This window comes from Glossina fuscipes, unplaced genomic scaffold, assembly GCF_014805625.2.
Source record: "Glossina fuscipes isolate IAEA_lab_2018 unplaced genomic scaffold, Yale_Gfus_2 59448, whole genome shotgun sequence".
In the NCBI taxonomy this organism is placed as follows: domain Eukaryota; kingdom Metazoa; phylum Arthropoda; class Insecta; order Diptera; family Glossinidae; genus Glossina; species Glossina fuscipes.
The window spans coordinates 2,710-8,534 of record NW_024002159.1 but is presented as its reverse complement, the minus strand read 5'-3'; the positions used below and the strand labels follow the sequence as shown (position 1 = coordinate 8,534).

The following is a 5,825-nucleotide window of genomic DNA, read 5'->3' as shown; positions in this document are numbered from 1 at the left end:
TAAGTAATCCGATGAAGCAATAGATAATAATCTGCAAACAACTCTAAATGAATTGAACAGCTCATAATTATAATTACATCGACTCAGCTAAATAAGCGTAAAGTGCCTAGAGAAACGGTTAGAAACCTTAAAGCTTCTTTTACCTAGTAATGAGAGTGGGTCGATAGTACCATCAATTAACTTAAGCAAGCAGCAAACACAAAGAATAAATCAACATTTCTCAAGTGACGGTAAAGATAAAAGAAGCAACACATATTCATAACGAGGCAGAGAAACAAGCAGGTTCCACCCCAAATTCCTAAGTGCGAACAGCAAGAATTGTTTTTGAACAGATTCAATTGAATCTTCATAACCCTTACAGGGAGCAGACCACATAATAGAGACGCACTCAAATATTGCTCTAACCATACACATATATAGTCTTTTTGTAATGTAAGCATCCTTCAGCTTTTTGGACCACCTCTTAATGAAACCAAGCGCGGACCAAGCTTTACTTGAAGAGGGTTAAATGTGTAAATTAAAACGTAATCTTTGAACGACTAGAACCCCTAAATCGATGAACGAATCAAAGTTTTCCAATTTGTGTGAACCAATGAAATACTTAGTATTCTATGAATTAAGAAAGAAAGTTTTTTGCATTTTTTTTGGATTTAATTTCGCAAAGTTTAGCGAGAATGAAACAATTTAGTTAAGTCACTCTCTGTAGTTCTCTATATGATCTCTATTTCCACGTTTGTGAATTGGAATAAGGAAAGTACTCTTGCAGCACAACGGGAAAACACCTAATTTCGAGGACTGATTAAAAATCATTGGAGTAATACCGCATGGTTTCACAGAGCATGACTTAAGTAAACGTGATAGAATCGTATCAGATCCAGGCGCACAAGTATATTTTAAAGATTTCAAACCATGTAAAATGCCGTTTTCTGAAATAGCGAAGGTAGTTTAGTTGGTCATCAGGTATGGTTAGTAAACAACTAAATCGGAATCAGCAATTGAAAAATTTCGGTGGAAGTATTCAGCAAAGAGACTTGAGGTTTCGACATTACCAGAAGACTCTGAGCCATTGAAGGATACGCGGAAGGGATATATAGAGATTTTTCTTTTGGAGCTTAAAAAAGTATTTACGTTTAACGAGCAGTGAGGACTTTATCAACTGAAGATAACTGCAATAACATTGGTGGTTGAGGTGATTAAATCTACGCATTGCAGCAGAATGCGCGAAATAGTCGTAAGTAGAGACACTTTTCATAAATTTTTTGAAACGTTTGCTTTTCCTATTTTTGTGACGTGTAATTGTCTTGCTAAACAATGGCATGGAGATTGCTTGCTCGATACGGATGCAGAAAAAGCAGTAAAATATTAGTTTTGCTGAAACCATAATGTTTATTCGAGGAAGTTGGATTTGGCACGTTAGAATAATTCAACGGACCATCATGCCTATAATCAAAGGAAATATAAACAGGTGGATGATACGGATCCTCTGGTAAACTAAAATGTGGGCAACGATTTACCACTATCTCTGGCAAACTGGCAAATCAAGGATCTAGCAGTATACCGTTACAATTACGCGTAGGGTTTAGTGAAGCAAATTACGATCAAACAATTCACTGGAAAACACAATAGTTGAAGTGCAGATAATATAGCCAGAACTATCGCTATAACACGAAGTGAGTTATGGAAAATTGAAATCCCCCAACGCTATGACTATATCAACTTTTCGGGCATGTCTCCCGTGAAGACAACATGTTTCTTATAAGTGGAGATATACGCATTTGGTTGAATATAGGAGCAAGTTAGCAGCAGTCTTAGATGAATACAGCCTTTCTGAGGGTTAGTACCGTCAAGCGGACGTCATCCATATTACGAATGGTAAGATTCACAGGTAAAGGATATTGAGTTCGAGTGAAAATGGAGAGAGAGACTATACGTGCTTGTTGCAGCTTTTAGTACATAATTTTAGTATTGCAGCAAGTTCCACGATTGAAAAATATTTTTTTTCTCTATGTTCTGAAAACAATTTATGCTTATATAACTCGACGATGAAACTTTAAATTGGAAAAAAATATTTTATTTATTGATTTAAAATTTTAATTTTCTTGAAAAATATGTGGATAGAAAATTAAAGCTGCCTGCCTTGCGCATAGCAAGAAAACCGAAAATAAACTGTAAAAAAAATATGTAGGCGAATAAAACTATACCGTCCTAAACAAATGTGAAAAACTTTAATAAGAAGAGATTTTCAAAGTAAGTTGTCTTATGACAAGTGGTCGAAAAAGGGGTCCGATTCGAATAATTTTCAATAGCGATTGTCTTCGACTCAACACACGTTAATGCACCAAACTTCATCAAAATATATTGAAAATTTGCGGCTTGTAGGTTGAACACAACAAACAAGAGGGGCAGAGCGATAGACAAGCTTAGATCGACTGATGGAATGAAAGGTGAGTAAATCTCATGTTCTCCTGGACGTGTTATCCATCCTTGTATCACAAGTAGTAGTGTTCTACAATAAATACGTGTCTCGGAATAGTAATTAACCACAAAATGTTTTCGAAAGCTTGCACTGCACCTCCTAATAAACTCAGTTTTTGTATAGCTACTGATTAGTTAGTTGATTTATGTATACGTGATATGTGATCGGTTCATATATATATGTGATATATCATAAATTGTAGCATTATCCATTCATCGTACTCACTTATTAATCATTTATACTAAGTTTATACTTTCTTATATTTCCACATAATGCAAATCTACCTATAACCTAGTTAAGATAGCCTACTTTAGCTATAACCCACGTGAAATGTATCTTTAGTAATAACCTAGTTTAAAACTACTAATTTGCTTGAGCTAGCCTAACAATTTATTATATTAGACACTCACCACAGTTTAGTTGAGTCAGGGTCATAGAGTCAGAATTAAAGTAAAGTTATTAAACGTCAATTTTGTCATTACATTTATTGTTTTTTCACTACAAAATGTTGCTTGGAAAAAACAATTTATGAAATTGTTATCATGACTTCAAAACAAGAGGAGGATTAGATTCGATTTTTTATCGTTTATGACTAACGATTTCATGGGCTATAATTATGCCCATCATCGGAGGATGAGCGGTACGTGCACAACACCCACAAGGAAGCTTCCAAGGCACTGCAAAATTTATATATAATTGATTAGGGCCAAATGTGAACCGTTCTAGATGTGTTTCTCAGTCCGTTTGCTCATATAAACGTTAGCTGCGGTATTCATGATCGCAAACTTTTATTCTATAAAAATAGAAAAAAATTGGCCATGCCCACTCTGCTTAATAGAAATCTGAACTTTTAATTTGTTGGTTTATTTCGTATATTTTTTAGGATAACGGTGATGGGTATTAAAAGATTCCGTCAAAAGCGAATATAATTTTCCTACTAGTTTTTGTTTTTAATCTACAAAAAGAGTATCGGCCACTACAACTGTGACATACACATCCTTAAGTTCGCTTGATGTATTTATGTGCACGCATAGCCTGAGAATAATTTGTTTTTTTTTTAGTTACGTATGTATGAAGAACATTTCATTCTGCTAGCGTGCTGCCTTATGGAAATGAATGAATTTATTTAGTTGTAATTTTTGTGTTATTCTTATAATTCTCATTGTGTTTGTGAATTATATGACATATAATACAATACTTGGAGAACTTAAAGTCACTCTGGCTTCTCCTCAGTTGTCGAATAAATCTTTCGCCTTTTACTAAAGATTTCCGTGGAGAGGAGCACTCTAATGAGTCTATAAGAAATTTTTCTTGTGGTTTGGCCTATTAAGGCTGAGTCCGTAAGTGATAAATAAGATTTAGTTAGGTTTAGGGCATGAGCTTGTTTTTGTAGAAGGTGAGATCTTGTTGCCTAGTGAAAAACATATCATATTTGTTTGTCCAATACATATTCTCTGCATGTGGTGCTGTATCTATCAAATTTGTTCTCGAACTTTTAGAAGGAGGTGCGCATGAACACATTACAAGTAAATGAATCCTAGATTAGCAGTAGATGACAATATACATTAGAGGTCAGGTCAATTAAAACAGTTAAATAGAAATGGGAAGTTGTGGTGAAAAATTATATGTTAACAAGTTAACTATAACCTTCGTTAACAAGGTTATAATCTCTCCATCCGTCCTTGTTTTTGTCTGTTTTTATGAACAAGAACATTGCCTTTAAAGTATATACATAAAAGTTTCTTAACAAGAGTGTTGTTGCAACAATCATATATTTATGGAAGTACACAAATAAAACAAGGCCGAATATTAAAAAAATAAATCTTATAGTTTTTGCGAAACATAATTAAGGAATATTTGTTTGAGCATCGAGATCTAAATTTTTGTTGATGATCATAACTTGCTTTCTCATTTTTGTGTATTAGACTCTAAGCACATACCTTATTCGAACAAAGAATATTTATAAATATGTCAAATTCACCCCAAAATAGAAACAGTAAAAGAGTAAATAGAAAGTAGGGAAGAAAAGAGAGTTGAATGTAAAAGTGAAGAATAAAGCAACAAATCGTTTATATCATTTATGAACATATTTAGTATGAACCTTGCATTGGAGACAAATAGGAACAAAAATCTTCTAAGAAATGTTCAATTTTGTAAAAGTGCTCTTATAAGCCGAAGTGACTGTAACTAACTAGTAAAAGAAAACTACGTAGAAAACTATAGCAGTACCATCGTCAAATGATGGCTCTTCTTTTATTGTATCCTTTTTAATTACAGTGTAAGTTAATGCACACTATTTTTATTCTATTTTCAAAGTTGAAAGATATTACATTTTTTCTTATTAAACTATGTTGACTCTATCTCTTGTAACTTGTTAAGAATATGGTAATTCGTTTTTTTTTTCAATGAAAGTTTGAGAATCCATCTTCGGGGTATCCGGCACAAAATTATAGGCCGAATGAGACTGTTGGTAGGCCAGCGGCCAGAATTGATATTCTCAGCTCGTCTGTCCTATAAGGGTTTTTGAGCGTGTATTCCTTGAGCGTAACCGTCTGCGGAGTGCTCGTTGGATGAAAAGTGACACACCCCTTCACGCGCAGAACCATCCCTTACTATCGAACTAACTAGATGTTCCATGGCACATGCTTTTATCATCTACCGACCGTCTGACCTCTGTCTGAGGCTTTGTTAGTATGGCTAACTTCAACGCCGGCGCTTTGCTTTCGTTGGTTTATCTACGCTTCTTGCTTCATCTATTCTAGGGATGTAGTGGTGATTCAACGATATTTTCCGCTAAGGTTGAACTGGTCGTAGATATTGTAGCGGAAATCCATATTCAAGTTCAACGCCAACTAATTGATTTTGCCAAAAAATAAATTAACAAGGAGAAGGAAAACTCAAATGCACATGGCGCGTCAGGCAGCTGTCGGACGACGGGAAAGATTAGCGGGTTGAAAATGGCGCCATCAACTTATATGATAGCACATTTTCATAAAAGTGTAAATAAACAGAATATTCGCAGAAGGCAGAGTCAGTCGAAAAAGAAAATTTATGTCGAGAGTATTGCCGAAATAAATTATAAATATTCATATCCATAAAAAAATTGTAAGAAAGAAAAAGAAATTGTAACTGAAAAAACTCCACAATCTAGTGGTACGAACCGTACGAAGGAAAGCAAATTTTGTAATAATATATATATTTTATGCTACACATACGTATATATTTCATTCTATAAAAATCGAACTGTATATATATTCATATGAACTATCAAATGCCAACGAAAAAATTAAGTTCCAGGAAATATAATAATAAAAAAATATATTAAAGTAAGAAAATAAGGAACTCAATA

The 5,825-nt window shown here is 34.0% G+C and overlaps 1 non-coding gene across 1 annotated transcript; it reads left to right on the top strand.

Annotated features, from left to right (window-relative positions):
* The first annotated feature begins 3,689 nt into the window (after window positions 1–3,689).
* Window positions 3,690–3,813, top strand: LOC119643241. Its single transcript, XR_005248246.1, has one exon. It is a non-coding gene; the product is annotated as a U5 spliceosomal RNA (small nuclear RNA).
* The last annotated feature ends 2,012 nt before the right edge of the window (window positions 3,814–5,825 follow it).